This window comes from Periophthalmus magnuspinnatus, chromosome 5 (genome assembly GCF_009829125.3).
Source record: "Periophthalmus magnuspinnatus isolate fPerMag1 chromosome 5, fPerMag1.2.pri, whole genome shotgun sequence".
NCBI lineage: Eukaryota > Metazoa > Chordata > Actinopteri > Gobiiformes > Gobiidae > Periophthalmus > Periophthalmus magnuspinnatus.
In genome coordinates this window covers 16,127,513-16,148,739 of record NC_047130.1, presented here as the reverse complement: position 1 = coordinate 16,148,739, position 21,227 = coordinate 16,127,513, and the positions used below count along the sequence as shown (strand labels likewise).

The 21,227-nt window shown below is 43.7% G+C and overlaps 1 protein-coding gene across 1 annotated transcript in view; it reads right to left on the bottom strand.

Annotated features, from left to right (window-relative positions):
- The window catches only part of myl6 (myosin, light chain 6, alkali, smooth muscle and non-muscle), a 207,088-nt gene that overhangs the window by 60,807 nt on the left and 125,054 nt on the right, over positions 1 to 21,227 (bottom strand). The window lies entirely within an intron of this gene.

Here is a 21,227-nt window from a genome sequence, read left to right as displayed (position 1 = left end):
TCATTCTGCCATTACATTTGATTTATAACTTTTGTGCTGTGAATGGAAAAAATAAACATTATGCAAACAAAAGGAGGAAGGGAAGAGAGAGAAAGAGGAGAAGAGAGAAAGATAGAAGGGGATGAGAGAGAGAGAGAGAGAGAGAGAGGGAAAAGGATGAGGAGATGAAAGGTTGTGGGTCATTGGACAGAGGTCTCATTAGAGTTTCATAATGAACAGACGAGAGGCCCAAAAGAGGAATAAATGAGAGCCCCATGAGAGAAAGAGCAACACACAACAAGAGCCCAACGTTTAACACGAAATATGATTTAAACTTAAAGAGGAGATATTAAAGAGGGGTATTTGATTTCAATGGGGTATTAAAGAGGGGTATTTGATTTCAATGGGGTATTAAAGAGGGGTATTTATGTCTATGGGGTATTAAAGAGGGGTATTTGACGTCTGGAACAAATTAAGTCCTGATGTGTCTCGTTTGAACGAGGGTTTAATGAACTGGTAGAACCACAGTGAGCCACAGAGCCAGAGTGAGATGGAAACAACGTCTAAGTAAAAAGTTCATCCTATGAACACATAGAGGTTGTATTCAGCGCTCTGAGCATTTTAGAGAAAGCTAACAACAAACAGCTAACAACAAACAGCTAACAACAAACAGCTAACAACAAAGAGCTAACAAGGCACAGATAACAATGCACAGATAACAACAAACAGCTAACAACTAACAACCTGTGTCCACTGAGCCGACTGTGAGCCACCCACGAGACACCCACGTGAGCCAAACACAAGCTGCCCACGAGCCGTCTGCAAGTCGCCTATGAGCCACCCATGAGCCGGCCACGAGCCACCAACTTGAGCCAAACACAAGCTGCCTACAAGCCGCCCATGAGCCGCCTATGAGCCGCCCATGTGAGCCTAACAAGAGTGCCCAGGAGCCACCCATGAGCCGCCCACAAGCTGCCCACAAGTCGCCCACGAGCTACACACGAGCGCTATCACAACACAAACCGCTAATGAAATTACTGCACATCACACCAGGTTTGTGAAGTTATAGTGTATAGTTCTGTATCATGTTTCTGCACTGGCTTCCTGTAGCTCAAAGAATAGACTTTAAAGCAGCTCTGCTTGTGTATAATTTTCTCCATGGCCTAGGTCCAAAGTACATCTCCGACATGTTAGTGTCATATGAACCATCTCGCACTTTGAGGGACCGGCCTCCTGCTGGTGCCCAGAGTCAGGACTAAACATGGGGAATCAGCATTTAAGTTTTATGCAGCTAAATGTGAGATGTGAGACAGGCCTCTACTTTGACAATGTTTAAATCCAGGCTCAAACGGTTCTGTTTAGCTGTGCATACGACTGAAAGGTTTTTATTCTGCACTCTTCTCTTTTAATGGTAAATTTACGATGATTAGTTGTGATCATTTATGTTTTGATTTGTGTGGTTTGTATCACATGGGTGTCGTAGGCTTGTGGGAGAGATCACTAGATTACTCAAACATGCACGGATGACATCTTAAACCTTTTCAGGCGTGTTTTTGATGAGGGCACAGCGTTATAACACGGGAGAAAGATTAAAAAGGTGTTGATTTTGCAGTCAATGAAGAGAGGGATTACTATCTGAAAACTACTATGATAAAACTACTACAGAAATAGATGATATTTCCCAAAAGGTAATTTAGTCTCCAGACCTCCTCCCCATGTGTGTGTGCATGTGTGTGCGTGTGTGGGGGTGTGTGGGTGTGTGTGTGCGTGTGTGTGCGTGTGGTTGGCTGACTCTGTATTAAACTCATATCAGTTCAGCTCCTCGGAGACCCACAGACTCCACTGACCTCAGCACTTCTTCTGATGAGGGCCCTTGGGTGCTGCTCTCCCGTCGCCCACCTAAATTACATTCAAAGCCGCACTTCATGACCATCCCTGACGATCCCTGACCACTGTGAACTCTGTCTGGAGCTAATTTAAAATATTTACTGACAAACCCCAAAAAAAAGAGCCTCACGCGTCGCTAAAATATGTAGCGCCAACGTCTCTGTGTGCTGTCTGCTTCTAATTATAAAGCATTTTTACTTTATGACGAGCAGGAAGTGCACTGTTAGCATGCTAGTGGTAGTTAGCTTTACCGTGACAGCAAAAATCCACTCTGGTCTCTGAGAATCATGGGGAAAGTGCTTATAAACTCATCATGGTTTTGTGTTTGTGATCGGAAACACCTGGCTGTAATCAGAGCAGTCCTGTGTGATGTAACGTAGTACTTGAAATCGCAGAGGCCACTAGAGGCAGCACACACACACGCACGCCCACCCACACACACACACACACACATGCACACACACACACACACATACATTTACCTGGTTTATACTAAAATTGAGAAAAAAGGAGTAGTAACAGTGGATAATTTTTATTTTTATAGTTTAGTTCCACTTTAAATCCTCACGTTATGCTGTGTTAACTTAGTAAAATATAAAGGCTTTAAATGGAATGACAAACGAGTGTACATCTCACCCCGTCTCAGGAGAAAAATGTCCTTTGGTCACCAGCCAAAAAAACAGCACAACTCTTAATCTGAGCTGTGAAGGAAACGAGAGAAAAATATGACTTTTCTTTAGCTGTTGTGAAACTGCACTCGTTTTAATCTAATATAATAAAACAATTATTTCAAAATGTCTCCAATTAAAGATTTAAAACCGTCTCTCCTTCTCTGCATCCCTCCCTCCATCTCTCCCTCTCTCCTTTCTTCTTTGCATCTCTCCCTCCCTCTCCCTCTCTCCCTCCATCTTTGCGTCTCTCCCTCCCTCTCTCCCTCCATCTCTCGCCCCTTTGACCTTGTGAGATGAAGATTTAAAATGGAGGTGATTATTTTGAGCAGAATTTGCATAAAAGTCTGATTGGAAAAAGAGACAAACACAAACACAACAAGAAGAGCCACAGTTTTAAAGAGCCACAGTTTTTAAGAGCCACAGTTTTAAAGAGCCACAATTTTAAAGAGCCACAGTTTTTAAGAGCCACAGTTTTAAAGAGCCACAGTTTTAAAGAGCCACAGTTTTAAAGAGGGGGTATTATACAAAATGGACTTTGTTTTAGCTTTGTACAATGTTATAACTTTGTTCCCTCATCAAAAACATCTCTCCCGGGCCCTCTTCAAACCCTCCATCTCTCTCTCCACCTCTCTCTTCACCTCCCCCTCCACTTCTCTCCCCATCTCCCTCTCTTCCTCCATCTCTCCCCTCATCTCTCTCTCTCACAGAATCATAGAGGAGTTTTACTGTGAGCCACCATTTAAAGATCTCTCTCTCCATCTCTCTCCTATCTCTTTCTCCATCTTTCCCTCCACCTCTCCCTCCATCTCTCTCCCATCTCTCCCCCATCTCTCCCTCCACCTCTCTCTCCATCTCCCTCTTGCTCTATCCCTCATCTCTCTCCATCTTTCTCCCATCTCTCCCTTCATCTCTCCCTCCATCTCTCCCTTCACCTCTCCATCTCACCCTGCATCCCTCCCTCTCTCCTTCTACCTCTCCATCTCTCCCTTCATCTCTCTCTCCATCCCTCCCTTCACCTCTCCATCTCTCCCTCCTCTACTTTTGTAAAGTTCCTTCAGGTTGTTCTGGCTCCACAGTTCAGTCTTGACCTTTGACCTTGTGAGATGAAGATTTAAAATGGAAGTGATTTTTGGGCAGAATTTGCATAAAAGTCTGATTGGAAAAAAGAAATGAACAAAACCACAACACAGAATCATGAAAGAGGAGTTTTACTGTGAGCCACCATTTAAAGAGCCACCATCTAAAGAGCCACCATCTAAAGAGCCACCATTTAAAGAGCCACCATCTAAAGAGCCGCCATTTTAAATATATATGTATATATTATTATTATACAAAATGGACGTTGTTTTAGCTTTGTACCAAGTTATAACTTTGTTCCCTCCACCCACTCCCCCTTTGCTTTCTGTGCTAAGTCCCTCCCCCTTCAGAGCACTATCACAGCACAGTCACCTCCATTCCACTAATGAAACTACTGCACATCACATCAGGTTTGTGAAGTTGTAGTGTACAGTTTTGTATCATGTTTTTGTATATTTATGGAGAATTGTCGTGTGGGAGCATGGGTGATGTAGACTTGTGGGCGGAGCCTCGTATAGAATCTTACAGCTAACCGTAAGTAGGGTTTGAATAGGGCCTGGGAGAGAACGCTAGGATGCTCAAACATGCATGGACGACATTTAACACCTATTCAGACATGTTTTTGATGAGGGAACAGTGTTAGAACATGGGAGAAAGCTAAAACAAACTCCATTTTGCCTAATACCTCCTCTTTAAACTATAAAACATCACCTAAACACATCCCAAACGCAGAATAAGTGAGATAATCTTAAAGTGGAGCCCTTGTTTTGACCCCAGACAGACTCAGAATCTTTGGAGGAATGTTTTAATCAAATTTGCAGAATACTGATAAGATGTTATTCAATCTCCAAGTTTAATCAGCAGGAATTACAAATGTTTATGAGGTTTATTTTCCATTACGTTTGGGAAACAACAAGAGATTTAATAATGAGATGGAGCCAGTCGAATCATAACAGAAACAAAGATTGTCTCAAAGCAACAGCATAGAGTCGCTTTAAGAGCCAAAGCAAAAGGAGATCTTATATCGACTGTAAATATGTACATTTTTAAAAGTAAATATGGGAGATTTGACTTAATTAATAAAACAAACTAAACATAATCAGATTTAAGACTGTAAACATTCACACAGACACTGGGAGCGAGGGGGGTAAGTGTCTTGCCCAAGGACACAACAACAGCATTCATCTATGGGATCAGGAATCGCACCACCAACCTGGATCAGACCTGTGGAGCTCTTTACCTGAGTGGAACGTTGTACGCTCTGATTTATGTAAAACTGGAGGAGGTCATTTGTTTGTGGAGATTTAGTCCGAAATGTGAAATATTTCCTGTGGTGAGAGAGAAAGAGAGACAGGACGAGTGTGATCTCTCCAAGTAAATAAAGGTAATGCCAGAAGAATAAATACTCCATCTGCTCCATCTGTCCCCCTCCTCTGCTCCTCTAACCCTCTGACCCTCTCCTCTGCTCCTCTCCTCTGCTCCTCTGCTCCTCTCCTCTGCTCCTCTGACCCTCTCCTCTGCATCCTCTGCTCCTCTGACCCTCTCCTCTGCTCCTCTGACCCTCTCCTCTGCATCCTCTGCTCCTCTGACCCTCTCCTCTGACCCTCTCCTCTGCTCTTCTGACCCTCTCCTCTGCTCCTATGAACCTCTGACCCTCTCCTCTGCTCCTCTGACCCCCTCCTCTGCTCCTCTAACCCTCTGACCCTCTCCTCTGCTCCTCTCCTCTGCTCCTCTGCTCCTCTGCTCCTCTGACCCTCTCCTCTGCTCCTCTGACCCTCTCCTCTGCTCCTCTGACCCTCTCCTCTGCATCCTCTGCTCCTCTGACCCTCTCCTCTGCTCTTCTGACCCTCTCCTCTGCTCCTATGAACCTCTCCTCTGCTCCTCTGACCCTCTCCTCTGCTCCTCTGACCCTCTCCTCTGCTCCTCTGACCCTCTCCTCTGCTCCTCTCCTCTGCTCCTCTGGCCCTCTCCTCTGCTCCTCTGACCCTCTCCTCTGCATCCTCAACATAATTTTTTAATGCCATTGGTAATGAACAAAATTCACAAACTGGAACCTGTGTTGGTGTAATTGTGCAACACAAAACAAAGAATAATAGTAAATATGATTAAATAAAAAGTGAATTTCCAGTTCATTAAGCTTTAGTGCCAGACTTGAACTGCAGCACGTTTGAGCACATATTGTTACCAGGAGTATCCCAAACATTTCAAAATATTTCTTTTTGTCAATATCACTGACCCAAAGTGTGAGTGACCAGCCCCTCGCCCCACTGCCCCACAGGTCAAACCCTCCAGCTGAGGCAGAACTGACCAAGACTCAAGATCTGGAGATGGGCCAACTCTCCTGACAGGTCACCCCAGAGGCTTTGAAGAATGGGTCAAATGTTCCCCGGCATCTCTCTGTTTTTTTTTTTTTATATCAGTCTGGACTCACACATGATCGTTCAATCAGATGAGTTTATTTCAGTGACGCATGTGAAATGATCTGTCAGTTTGGGGAGTATGAAAGGTTAATTCCGTTGAACCACCAGAGACACAGCTCATCTGCGGCTTAATATGAAGATAAGAAATTGGGGAGTTTTTCTATTTACATATAAAACAGTAACAGCTTTCAATAAATGGTCCAATAAGCTTTAAACGACAGCACACAAACCCTCAATGTTATATGACTGCTCCTCATCATGTCCTGTTCTTTCTTGTGTTTTTTCATCACTGTATGAGACAATAGCACCATTTTTTACTCACAAAAATCTGTGTGAGGCTTGGTCGAGATCAGGAGTTTTGAGAGTCCTGAGAACGAATGAGGCTGAGCTGAAACCACAGACCCCAAACTTGAAATGCCCTGAGGAGCACTCATGAAATAATAGCAAAAACAAGATATCAGAATAATGGCGGTGGAGGGGGCGAGCTCCTGGTGGAACGGTGGGGTCTTAGTGGAGGGAGCGGTCTCTTGGTGGAGGGGCGGGATCTTAGTGAAGGGGGCAGGCTTTTGGTGGGTTATTATTGGTGGGAGGGTCTTGGTGGAAGGGGCGTGCTCTTGATGGAGGAGGTGGGCTTTTGGTGGAGGAGGCGGGCTCTTGATGGAGGAGGTGGGCTCTTGGTGGAGGAGGTGGGCTCTTGGTGGAGGAGGCGGGCTCTTGATGGAGGAGGCAGGCTCTTTGTGGAGGGGGAGGGCTAATGATGGAGGAGGCAGGCTCTTTGTGGAGGGGGAGGGCTAATGATGGAGGAGGCAGGCTCTTGGTAGAGGTGGCAAGCTCTTTGTGGAGGGGGCGGGCTCTTGACAGAGGGGGCGGGCTCTTGGTGAAGGGGGCGGACTCTTTGTGGAGGGGGCGGGCTCTTGATGGAGAGGGCGAGCTCTTGACGGAGGGGGTGGGCTCTTGGTGGAGGAGGCGGGCTCTTGATGGAGGAGGTGGGCTCTTGATGGAGGAGGTGGGCTTTTGGTGGAGGAGGCGGGCTTTTGGTGGAGGAGGCAGGCTCTTTGTGGAGGGGGCGGGCTCTTGATGGAGGAGGCAGGCTCTTGGTAGAGGTGGCAAGCTCTTTGTGGAGGGGGCGGGCTCTTGACAGAGGGGGCGGGCTCTTGGTGAAGGGGGCGGACTCTTTGTGGAGGGGGCGGGCTCTTGATGGAGGGGGTGGGCTCTTGGTGGAGGGGGCGGGCTCTTGATGAAAGGAGCGTGCTCTTGATGGAGAGGGCGAGCTCTTGGTGGAAGAGACGGGCTCTTGGTGGAGGAGGCGGGCCCTTGATAGAGAGGGCGAGCTCTTGGTGGAGGAGGCGGGCTCTTGATGGAGAGGGCGGGCTTTTGGTGGAGGAGGCGGGCTCTTGGTGGAGGAGGCGGGCTCTTGATGGAGAGGGCGGGCTCTTGGTGGAGGAGGCGGGCTCTTGGTGGAGAGTGCGGGCTCTTGTCGCTGTGTTTGCGTTGTAGAGCAGAGAGTGAACAGCTCATCTTGGCGAAGGGGGCGGGCTCTTGATGGAGGTGGCGCGCTCTTTGTGGAGGGGGCGGTCTCTTGACGGAGGGGGCGGGCTCTTGACGGAGGGGGCGGGCTCTTGTCGCTGTGTTTTTGTTGTAGAGCTGAGAGTGAAGAGCTCATGTTGAGAGGCAGAGCTCTTTCATCGAGTTTAGTGTTTTATCTTTGACAAAATAAACAGGCAGAGACAGGACCGAGCGCTCCCTCCAAAACATCATGAAATATCTGAGGAATCTGCCAGCGCCGCCCAGAGAAAAAATGCTGTTTATTGAAGTGAAAAGGTCAGATAAGAGCCTGAAACACTCAAAACAGTCTGAACTCAAACCAGCTGAGAAATATGAAACAAAGCTGTGCACGAGGCTCAGGCTATGAGAGTGTGTCTGAGCCAAATGAGGGACAGTCCTATGAGGAGGGCGTCAAGGCTTATTCTGCAGTTTAGACCTGTTCAAACGGAAATGTCCTTGTGTGTCAGATGCCCTCCCTCTGTCTCCATGAGGTCTTATTCTGCATACGTCTAACTCAGTATTGGCCGATATTCAAAGTATCGATATCAGTATCAGACCTGAAAAGGCTGGATCAGTTCATTCCTCCCTCGAGTGCAGCAGACTCCAAATGAGACTGAACTTTCCCCAGTCCTCAGGATTAAACGAACAGGCCACATTATCCTGAAAACTTTTTCTACGGCGAGTTTAAAATGTTCTGCCCTTATGACCTCAGCTTCATCTCAATGTGAAACAGACGTGACATTAAAGTGTCTGAAAACTGATGGTGAGGCTCAGGTTTTTAGAATGATTCTGTGTGATGAGCCTGTCTTTTACTCTGCAGCGATCACTGAATAAAGTCTGAACTGGACTGTATATGCAAGCGGACATAGCTAACCTGCTAGCCACCGTGTTCCAAACAGGAAGTGATCATGGGCGCGGTTCTGGCTCTATCCTTTCCCCGAGGTCACTCCCAGTAGCATTAGCAACAGGTTTGATTGACGGGGTTGATTGATTAAAGTGAAGAGGTGTTACCTTCAACAGTCTTGTTCCGGATTGGCTCTTTGGTTGCTATGATACTCACAGACTTAGTTCCAAATATGGACCTCTGCTCCAAATTCGCCGCTATAACTGCTAGCCTCGATGAGCTTCATTAGACTGGAGCCTCACACAGTGCGTGACATCACACTGCCTCATACTGTCTGTTTATTTTTGTTTTGCTCAAAGCCAAAGCTTGAACTCTTAAGTCAGGATGTTTTCACAAACATGGTCAAAATAACCCCTCAAATCATATGAAAAGTACTTTTTACTTTACCGTCCTGTTCAAAAATGCAGTAGAGTAGAAAGTACAGATACTGCTCTCAAATGTAGTGAAGTAAAAGTAAAAAGTATCCACTGTAAAATGCACTTAGGTAAAGTACAGAAACCTGAAGATTCTACTTAAGTCCAGTACTTTTCCCAATGGCAATCTTGTCAAAAGGATTTGGAGGGGCTCCTGAGACCCCAGGACAACTGAAACATGATTCTGTTCTATTCTTTACTCTTGAACCTTGTGTTGAATACTGTGTGCCACAAACATTGAGGTAAACTTGTTTTCAGTAAGAATGCTGCACATGCTTATTTTAAGATGTCCTTTGTGCCACCTGTTACTTCTGTGACAAGAGGCTTTGCAATCCATCTTTTCAGTGACTGCAAACATTCTTTTCAGTGACGTATTCTACCTTCTGGTAACAGTTAACGTCTGCCCATTTAGGACCGTGTACGGGTAGTATGTAAAATTAGTTTAAGTCCTTATAGGAGCAGTGTTCTATAGATAGTACCTTTCTCCGGGCATAAGTACATGGACGGCTCCGTTGTGATGTAACGCATGCGCCGCTGTCTGTACCGACACTCGTCTGAGATCAGATAAATCTTCTTTCAACTCTACCTGGTCTGTAATCACGTCCTTTATAATTACAACAACTGCCCCGTTTGTCCCCCCTGTTTACCCCCCTGCATAAAAGCTAGAATTAGTTGGTCGAGTGTTTGTCCACTGACCCGAAGGTTGACGGTTCAAATCCAGCTCTTGACATAAACATCATTGGTTGAACAGTGAGATGCGCTGAACCATGCTCCCAGAGATGATTGCTGTCGTTGTGCCCTTGGGCAAGACACTTAACCCCCCTCTCCCCCAGTGTCTGTGTGCACTGGTGTGTGAATGGGCGAGTGTAAATCGCTTTGAGTGACTTGAAGATGGAAAAGTTTACAATGAATGATTATGAATTTGCATGTGCTTCCTTTGATTCAGCTGCAGCTCCAGGATTAAATCTGTCAGGAGCAATAGAGTCAGCCATTGTTAAGGTAGGGCATCTGACATAAAACACATTAGTATGCAAATGACTGTAAACCGGACGCTGATGATTTACTGTGGAGTGACCCCAAAGGAGAGAAGCAGGAACCATCTCCACGTCACAGATCCACAGATCCACAGATCCACCATCAGGAAATGCACACGTTTAACCAACACGTCTGCAGCAGAATGTGTTTACTGATTAGATTAACACAGCGAGGAGGGGAGAGAGAGGGGGGGGGGCAGGGGCAGAACGAGTGACTTCAAATCCCACTTCATCTGTTTGCACTGGACCTGATTCCACCGACAACATAAAGCTCTTCTGGTTTAGATGAAGTTGTATTTTATGCAGCTAGAATTTCAATTAGAATAAATCAACATGTAAAGAGGCAGTGGCACAGAGGAGGGGCAGGGGAGCAGAGAAGAGGGGCAGAGGAGCAGAGGAGCAGAGTCAGAGGAGCAGAGGATGCACAGGAGAGGAGCAGAGGAGGCTAGAGGAGCAGAGGAGAGGGTCAGAAGAGCAGAGGATGCAGAGGAGGAGGTCAGAGGAGCACAGGAGATGGTCAGAAGAGCAGGGGAGCAGAGAAGAGGGTCAGAGGAGCTGAGGAAAGGGTAAGAAGAGCAGAGGAGAGAGTCAGAGGATGCAGAGGATGGGTCAGAGGAGCAGAGGAGAGGGTCAGAGGAGCAGATGGAGTCTTTATTCTTTTGGCTTTACCTTTATTTACTTGGACAGTTCTTTCTCTCTCGTCTCATCCTCAGAATCTCATGTTCCACTGACCAAAACCACACGCAAAAAAACAATTCAATTTTCCGCGCGACGGGGCAGAGGCCGACTCCATCATCACTACAGCTCCTGTCGGACATTTTGGATGGAGAGAACACAGCGAGAGCCAATCTGCTCCACAAACATGGTGATGTAATGGTCTAAATCTACATAAACATGGCTTTGAGCTTCATATTACTGTGAAAAGAAACGAGCTGAGGATGTGAACTGTTATGTGATCTTAATATGATCCAACACAGACACAGACGGGAACGTGAAATACACAGCTGGAAAACGAGGAACATGGCAATTAAAGGAGATGAAAACATGGCAAACAGAGGGATGAAAATGAGTTTATAAATGTTCATATTCATACGGGGGGCTGGAAGTTTGGAGGCGACGCCTTTTTGTGTCCTGAGGTGTGAATCGCATTTGTAGAGAAATACAAAAGTGATTTTCAAAAACAAATCAGCTCCAGTGGTGGAAGGGAATGAAGTAAAAGTAGTAAAGTACTGTACATTTCTCAATTCACTTTGAGTCCACTACATTTTTGAATCCACTTTTTAGTCCACTTCTTTAAACAGGCTACATTTTAGTGTTTTTTTGTTAAAATACAAAGAAATGAAACCCAAACTCATTCTAAAACTACATACAAACTATAAAATACATGTTTGTGGACTGTCATTTAAAGTGATAACATCGGAAATGGGTGTCACATAGAGTACCCACAATTCAGTGTGATAAAGTCACCTCTGTTTGTTACCATGACCATTTTAGGTTATAACATTGACTTTAAAAAGCAGATAAACTGTTGCCTGAGAACAGAACACACACATCTTCAGTACTCAACAGTGAATCTCCCAGAGTTCAGAGGGGCATGATTGACAGGTGGATTAGCCAATTAGGGACATGCATGGTCCGCCCGTATTGGAAAAATAAAGGAGAAAAATCTCACAGGGGCTGAAAAAAATTGTGGATTTTTGCAGAATCGAAGAGAGAAGCATCAAACTGTTAATATGAGGTGAGAGAAAAGTGAATTGAATTTGATTGGACGATCACGTTTGAACAAATCCATATCTTGATTTACAGACACAATAATGAAATAAAAACCCCAGGATCATGTAGAGCGGGTTAATACAAACATACAACAGCAGTTACAGAGAGAGGGGCGACGTTTTGTCAATAGAAAGTGAATTGGAGCCAAAGTCGATGGAACTAGAAGTGCGCACATGATCACTTCCTGTTTAGAACGCAGCGGCCAGCAGGTTAACTATGTCCTTTTATATATATATAGTCTATGGTTGCGTCTTCTAAGTATTCTTCCATCACTGTGCATAAGTGAGGAATAACTTTGGACCACTGCAAAAATGAACTGGAGGAACATGAGCACGACTTTAAATTGTGAACCCAAAGTGTGGAGTGGTCGTAGAGAGAGGAGCCTGAGCAGAGGCACGTCCCTGGTCATTATCATCGTCAGAATGGGTCACGGGGCTGAGAGCTCACACAAAGGACCACACTGGCCCCCGTTTCATTATAATGCTTCAGTTACTCACACACACACAGACCACTGAGGCTCTGCAGCGCAAAACAAAAGCGTTCAGACGGGCTCATGAAACTTTTTATAAACTTCTGAGAGTAGTTTTATCACACAAGAATACACGCTACATAGAGAGTTTTATGATTTAAAGGCCCTGTACCTGATTTTTTCCCATGTATATATTGTATAAACAGCTCTGTTCTATCTTACAAGAATCAGGAAGTGTGCTGTTAGCATGTTAGTTGTCCACTGATCCGAAGGTTGGCAGTTCTCAGGCAACTTCTTTCCCTGAGATCGTTTCTGCTAGCGTTAGCAACAGGTTTGATGGACAGCGTTGCTAAGCACCTGCTCCCTGCTAAACCAGTGGTGCGGGCGGGAAGGGGTGTTACCTTCAAAAGCCTCACTCCGGATTGGCTCTTTGGTTGCTATGATACTCACAGTCGAAATTCCAAATATGCTCCAAATTAGCCGCTATAACTGCTAGCCTCGATGAGCTTCATTTGACTGGAGCCGAACGCTGTGGGTGGAGTAAAGGCAGAGACTGTTGTGAAATTTGTGTCTGGTCGAGAATTTGAAGTGAACCCGGCACAAAAACTATTTTTTGTTGACTAAAGAAAAAAGTGAAAAAAAGAAGTGAAAGCAATTGTGTAAACAGAAGTGTGTGGCGAGATGATGAGCTGTTGTGTCCGTTCAGTCTGATGTTATCACAATAAAACACAGATAAAATGCACTGTTCAAATGTATATGTGTTTAAGTCTCTTTAAGAAAGCCACATCCTACTTTCTTCTGGTGTTTACATAGACGGTATAAAGGAATGGACTAACTGAGTGTGACGTCACCACATTGTTCAGCTCCAAATGAAGCTCATCGAGACTAGCAGTTATAGCGGCTAATTTGAAGCCGCGAGCACCTAAAGAGCCAATCTAGAGTGAGGCTGTTGAATGTAACGCCCCTGCCCGCTCACACCGCTGGTTTAGCAGGAGCGGCCTCTTAGCAATGCTGTTAATCAAACCTGTTGCTAACACTAGCAGGAGCGACCTCAGGGAGAGAAGGCGCCTGATTTGTCTGTTATTAATGTTCATATCTTAATTTACAGACACAATAGTGAAATAAACCCCAGGATCATGTAAAGGGGGTTAATACGAACATTTAAGACCAAAATGATGAGTCTGACAGCAGCAGTTACAGAGAGAGGGGACACAGTTTTTACACAGAAAGTGAATTGGAGCCAGAGTCGATGGAGCCGGAAGCCTCGTGATCACTTCCTGTTTGGAACACGGCGGCTAACAGGCTAGCTATGTGCATTTATATATACAGTCTGTGAGTATTTAGTAAAGATGTCCTGATATTTATAGTATCGGCTTGGATCAGATTTAGTGAATCGATCGGGTCGGTCCAGTCCTCCTCTCGCCGCTGTAGATGCTAACACTGCAGCTAACACACAGAGCAGCTTAAACACAGACTGAGGAGGAGCTAAAGCTGCTTAAAACATTATTAATGACAGAGATTGTATTTGTTTTACCTCTGCGCAGTGACAGATGAAGTATTTAATGTAGTTACTTAAGTAATAGTACAGATACAGGTAAAAGTATCACATGAAAAAATCTGCTTAAAAAGTAGTAAAAGTATTAAAGTACTGTTTAAAAATGTACTTTAAGACTAACAAGTAAAAATATTTCAGGTAAGTGTTGTTCATTTGTTAAAGTGTAAATGTGGAAATATAGAGTCAAAATGATCATGGAAACAATACGACTGGAGGAGGAGGAGAGGAAGAGGAGAGGAGGTAGTGATACAGATTAAAAATGATTCATATTTTGGTCACAGTAACAATACAAATCCATTTCTTCATTTTTCTTCTGAAATGTGTGTATTTATTTTTGTTTTGCTCAAAGCCGAAGCTTGAATTAGAAAACTTTAGTCAGGATGTTTCTATGAACCTGGTTAAAATAACCCCTCAAATCATATGAAAAGTACTTTTACTTTTTTCAGTCCTGTTCAAAAATGTAGTGGAGTAGAAAGCACAGATACTGCTCTCAAATGTAGTGAAGTAAAAGTAAAACTATCTATTGTAAAATGTACTTCAGTAAAGTACAGATACCTAAAAATCCTTCTTACATCCAGTACTTTACTCCTTGTACTTGAGGTAGTGATGGAAGGTAACGGAGACTTAAGAGTGAGAACCAAACTTTAGACAAAGGCACTAACATGTGTTTACACTTGTTTAAATGTGTGAAGTCTCCGTGTGCTTCAGGCTGTTGACTTTTTCAGGCCTCAAACATGAAGAATATAAAAACACACTGACTTTAGAAACAAAGAGACTGAACATCACTAAAGTCTCCGTCTCTGTGTCTGAAGCTGCTGTGATCCTAACGAACGATGAGACTCAGTTTAAGTAGAGGTGTTTTTATATCTGTGGCACTTTTATTCAACTGGGGATAAACTCACCCTGGAGTGTTTCATTATAACGATACAGCCTAAATACTGTAAATAAAAGTATGAAAAAAAATGAGAAGATCGGGATCAGGATGAGATCAGCATTGGATCAGTATGGGGAATTGCAAATATTTAAAAGAATTACCATTGGATCAAGAGGTAAAATAAAAACTAAATCAGGACATCCCTGGTATTTAGTCTTAAAACTATTAAACTTTCTGTTTGAATCTGCAGAACTGAGAAACCTGTCTCTTCATAGTTCTCTTCTGTTCCACCTTGTGAACAGTGGTAGTTTTCAAGTTAACAGCTCCTTTTACCTTTAGTTCAGTAGAGTTTGGCAACTCCAGGACTGAAATGATCCAAATGATTCTAGTGAAGGTGTGTGGAGTTTAAAAACACAATGGAGCACTTCCTGTATTACCACATGATGACATCACAAGGTGCAGCAGAGTGTTTTCTGTTTGTGTCACACATGTGTGAATGAAACAAAAAACACAACTCCAGGTCTGTTTGTGATGAGGAAAGAAAGATTAGAACAGAGTGGCTGGTGCTGTATTATTTCGTGATCTTTTTAAATTTACATTCCTTGCGTATGTTTGATGCTCAGAATGTAACCCAAGGTCCGTGTGTGCGTGTGTGTGTGTGTGCGTGTGTGTGCGTGTGTGTGGGGGGGTGCGTGGGGGTGTGTGTGTGTGTGTATGTGTGTGACCTACAGCAGCAGATATGGTTTTCTAATGGATGCTTCCACAGACCTGTCACACTCTATGAATATTTATATCAAACTGTCTGGAGGACGAGTGGAGCCATTTTCAGTGTCTGCCGTTGCTTTGCCTGGGAATGTTCCACAGTACAGCATTAAATGTATGAATATATAGATTTTTTTCAATTAAAGTATTTTATTAGGAAAAAAGTTGGCTTAAAAATTGTGCATTCTTGTGAGCGGTCTCACCTGTAACTTGGCCTAGTGGCATCAAGGCGTCACCTGCTTGTCTTCAAAATGTGGCATAAGATTAATATCATACTGTGGAATATTCAAGGCAAAGCAATAGTATCTCCATGGAAACAAGCAGGTGATAGACCATCCACCAGAAAGTGACACGATGGACTTTGGACTCTGAGTTCAGGCTGTTAAGTCTGGTGGGACACGTGTGCTGAAGATTTAAAAGGTTAATTTTTTATTTTGAATCCGTGTTGTCCCTCAGTCGTCCAGGTCTGATCCAGAGTAAAAGAAAAAAAATCAAATCTGTCACTGGACAAAAAGTTGTAGGAGTGAAGACGTTTGGCTGCTCATCCATCCTTCTTCAGTTCTGGTCAGATTACTGCTGGACACTGCCTTATATCTGTCTGAAACGAGGGGCTAGCTACACTGAGGCTAACACACCTGCTTGTTTCTGTTTGTTGGCTGGGTCTAATGAGCTACGCACTGTGTCTGAGCAATACTTAGCATAATCATTCAAGCCCCTAATGGGTGCCCTCACACCTATTAGCATACTGGCTAGCACTATTGTTCTCTTTGTTTTGTTATCTTGTTTATTTTGGGTCTAAGGATGGAGTTATAAACAGGAGATAGATGACGTTTACGGCCTCATTCATGTTCAAAGAAGGATTATTTTTCCTCACAAAAATAACTTCTTTAACACCGCTCCCAAACCATTTCTTTTCTCTGGCTCAGATCTAAACATCACTATTGTCAAAGTACATCCTCTTATGGAGCGGTGTTTAGTCTCTCCAGTTTAACGCTCTCTGCACTCTTCACTACACTGAATGAAGTAGACCACATTACTTTATTTGTATTTTGAATTTTAAACATATTTAAAATGCAGCAACTAAAATTCAGAATGGAAAGAATTCAAACAACTTATAGTCCAGCGGGGCCAACAGGAGACATTCTACAGGAAGTGAACAGAGCTGTGTTGATGTAGAGATTGATTATTTTTGTGGTTTACCAGAAGCAAAATGTGAGATCATGATTGGCAAATGTGAAAGTCATTTAGGAGCAAAACAATCATTGCATAATATGTCGTCTTGAATGTTTACACGATGTTTACAAGGCCTGAGTAATAGAGCTGTCAAAAGTATCGAAAATCAGATGCTAATCCATACTAAAACTCAAAACTAGATACTCATTTTTTAGTGTTTGGTACTTCATCTTTTCCATATATATTAGTTCAAATTGATTTAGGGTCCTATAGCTATAGCTCCCTCATGTGAGTCGGCAGCCATCGTTTTCAATCAATACTTCCATAAATCAGACGCACTTCCATTAGATTTGAAATTACACTTGCTGCTATTGACCAGAGACATTCCCAGAACAGAAACGTCCCGAGTGGAAGCTGGTCCATGAACACAGCACACAGAAGATACGAATGTGAGTGACCTTCAAAGCAGCAAGGACAAAACAGCTCCCAAGTCTTCCCCCATCACAACTGTTTGAAAACAGTGTAGTCCTGGTTTAGATTTGGCTTAGTCCTGGTTTAGTCCTGGTTAAGATCTGGTTTAGACCTGGTTTAGACCTGGTTGAGTCCTGGTTAAGCCTTGGTTTATTCCTGATTTAGTCCTATTTTGGTCCTGGTTTAGTCCTGGTTGGGTTCTGGTTTAGTCCTGGTATAGACCTGGTTAAATCCTAGTTTAGTCCTTGTTTATTCCTGGTTTATTCCTGGTATAGTCCTGGTTTAGACCTGGTTTAGACCTGGTTTAGACCTGGTTTAGACCTGGTTTAGTCCTATTTTGGTCCTGGTTTAGTGCTGGTTTAGTCCTGGTTAAGTCCTTGTTTAGTCCTGGTTTATTCCTGGTATAGTCCTGGTTTAGACCTGGTTTATATTTTGACTCTGTCTGAGGTGTTTTGTATTCACTGAGCTCTTTCTCTTTTTCACAGCGACAGGAGAAACCTTTCGCTCGATGTGCTGCTGTTTATAACCAAAACAAACTCGTGTGTGTGTGTGTGTGTGTGTCTCTCTCTCTCTCGCTTTCTCTTCTCTCTTTTCTTAACACTCACTCTCTCACTTAGCACTCTCTCTCCTCTCTTCCCCCCTCTTCCCCCCTCTTTCACTCTCAACTGTCTCTCTCTCTCTCTCTCTCTCTCTCTCGCTCTCTCTCGCTCTCTCTCGCTCTCTCTCTCTCTCTCGCTCTTCCCTCTCACACGCTTTCTCCCTCTCCTCTTTTTCTCTTTCCCCCTCTTTACTCTCTCTCAACTGTCTCTCACTTTCTCTCCATAACCAACTTAACCACTTCCGGCTCCATTGACTCCGGTTCCAATTCACTTTCTGTGTAAAAACTGTGTCCCCTCTCTCTGTAACTGCTGCTGTCAGACTGGTCATTTTGGTCTTAAATGTTCGTATTATCCCGCTCTACGTGATCCTGGGGTTTTTATTTCACTATTGTGTCTGTAAAGTTAGCGTTAGCAACAGGTTTGTTTGATACTGTTACTTCCTGCTAAACCAGCGGTGTGGGCGGGAAGGGGTGTTACCCTCAACGCTCCGGACTGGCTCTTTAGTTGCTATGATACTTGCGGCCAGAATTCCTAATATTCAACTTGGCTTCAAATTGGCCCCTATAACTGCTAGCTTTGATGAGCTTCATTGGACTGAAGCCGAACGCAGTGGGTGACCTCACACTCACTTAGTCCACTTCTTTACACAGTCTGTGGTTTTACCTTTAGGCTGGCTGCATCTCAGTTGGATTAAAAGCCACATTTTCTGCGTCAGACTGATCAAACTGAAGCTGTGTCAGAAGCCAGATTCAGGGATAGAACAATATGAGGTTAGATAGAGCTGGAGTGGGGAGGGACAAAGGGGTCTGTTGTCCCAGCTCCAAGGGTCTTAGGAATTGGACCTGGTTTAGTCTACGTTTAGTCCTGGTTTAGTCTTGTTTTAGTCCTGGTTTGGTCCTGATTTAGTCCTGGCTTAGTCCTGGTTTGGTCCTGGTTTGGTCCTGGTTTGGTCCTGGTTTGGTCCTGGTTTAGTCCTGGTTTAGTCTTGGTTTGGTCATGGTTTAGTCTTGGTTTAGTCCTGGTTTAGTCTTGATTTAGTCCTGCTTTAGTCTTGGTTTCCTCTTGTTTTAGTCTTGTTTTAGTCCTGGTTTGGTCCTGATTTAGTCCTGGCTTAGTCCTGGTTTGGTCCTGGTTTGGTCCTGGTTTGGTCCTGGTTTGGTCCTGGTTTAGTCCTGGTTTAGTCTTGGTTTGGTCATGGTTTAGTCTTGGTTTAGTCCTGGTTTAGTCTTGATTTAGTCCTGCTTTAGTCTTGGTTTCCTCTTGTTTTAGTCTTGTTTTAGTCCTGGTTTGGTCCTGATTTAGTCCTGGCTTAGTCCTGGTTTGGCAGATGGTCTGATGGTCTGATAGACACAGGGGAGTCGACAGGGGGGGACAAAGGGGTTTGTTGTCCCCGGCCTCACGGTCTTACTGGCCCAAAATTAGACCCTTTTCGTATTCATTTGTATTAGAGAGGGGCCCATATGAGGTATATTTCTGTCGATGAGCCATCATAGCTTCAAAGCTGAAGCCCAAATCACTAAAAATGGAATTAAAGTGATATGTACGACATTCTGAAGGTGGGAAACCAGACGCACGGTTCCATGGAAGCACAAAGTTAAAAGTAATCCAACAATTTAGAGAGGCATTCCTTCTTAATATCATCAAACAGGCCACAGGGAAATTCTAAATAAGTCTGGCGAACAATAGATAAGATAAGTGCAACAGGGAGACCAAAGTGCAGGACGATAAAGCTTAAAACAGATGGGACTTACTTTAAGGACGGTCCAACAGCCGCTGAACATTTCAACAATTATTTATTGATTTTGTGAACAAAATCACACAACAAACTTCTGGATCTATTCATCTTTTCATACCACCTGCTTCTTCTTCCAGCACTACTAAGTTTCAACAATACTGACCACGCTAAAACTGATCAAATTATACAATCCTTATCAAATTCGAAGGGCAAAGACGACTGGGGACTTGACAGCGCACTCATCAAAAAACACAAGGAGACATTCAAAACGATTATAACACAAATTATTAATAAATCAATAAATGAAAGTGTGTTCCCCAGTGTTTTCAAAAAGTCTTAACACCAATTCACAAATCTGGTAGCAAAAGTGAAATAAACAACTACAAGCCAATCAGTGTATGAGCTGTAGCATCAAGCATCCTTAAAGAACAGTGTAAACAACAATAATCTCTTGGGCAGCTGTATTTCTAAACCTACGAAAGGCCTTGGACACATTAAACCAATCTGTCCTCCTGTCCAAACTCTCTCAGAACCATCTGTCCACTGATGCATTGCACTGGGTAAAATTGTATCTCTCTGATCGGTGAGAAAAAAACAATTCAGTGTCCTCTTTGCGGCCCCAACACAACAGGGGTCCCACAAGGGTCAACTCTGGGACCCCTGTAGTTCAGCATTTATATCAATGACCTCCCAGACGTGTGCAGAGATGTAGACATCACCATGTACGAAGATGATGATATTATCTACACACAGCACAGCATTATCCTCCGCTATGGACAAAACTGGTAATTTGGTCCAATCTTCATGTCTGACACTAAACATTAATAAAACTGTCGGCATGTATTTGACCAAAACTAACAGAATTAAAGACAGGCTCAACATCTTTGCTAACAAAGTAAAAATAAATACTATGACAGAGACAAAGTACCTTGGGGTTCATTAGGACCTGGCTTTGTCTTTCCAAAAGCATATAAAAAGTACACAACTAATACAATATCTGTTCCCAAAGACACATGAGGAACAGCCCGACAGTAGAGGGCGCTCTCACATATTTCAATGCCATAATAATCCCACATCTGACCTGCTGTGTGTACTGCTGGTCTCTAGTCGATGAGAGCACTCAGACCTCTCAGATCTATCTAAAAACAGGAAGTAAAGGCACTTGATCAAAAATCTCTTCCTTATCACCACTGTAACATCCTAAGTAAATACAAAATGCTCAGTTTCAACAATTACATTTTGTATTCAAATCAAAGAAACCTATTTAAAATGATTAATAATACAGCTCCACCTCCACTGAAAAAGTTTATCAAACTTTGTTCTGAACAAACTGCTCGATCCACTCAGTCTCTGTGAACAGGGCCTTTCATTTCAAACCATCAGAAGAATCAGCTCCAGACACGCTCAGACTGTAACTCAATCATTTTACTGTAAACCATTCTCCAGGGAGACGGATGTTTTACCTTTTTATCTTTTATTTGAATAGAGCCTGTTACAACATGAAAGAGGAGCACTTCCAAGGAAACAAGCAGGAAGAGCCCCTCCTCCAGACCAAATAAGGTCAGGTTTGTGGAGATGCGAGCCCTTTCACAGTAAGGATGTAGGTTTTTATGTTTTTCAGTGCAATAAAAACATGTTTTTATTTTAGTCTGTTTTAGCAAAAAAGTTACACACTGTGGCTTTAAGCAAACAAAAAAAGTTCAGTCCTGACTTAGTCCTGTTTCAGTCCTGGTTCAGTCCTAGTATAGTCCTGGTTTGGACCTGGTTCAGACCTGGTTTAGTTGTAGTTTAGTCCTGGTTTATTCCTGGTTCTGACCTGGTTCAGACCTCCTCTTGCCTTTATATGTTTTTCAGTGGGACAAAAAGAGGTGCACCGCTTTGACTTG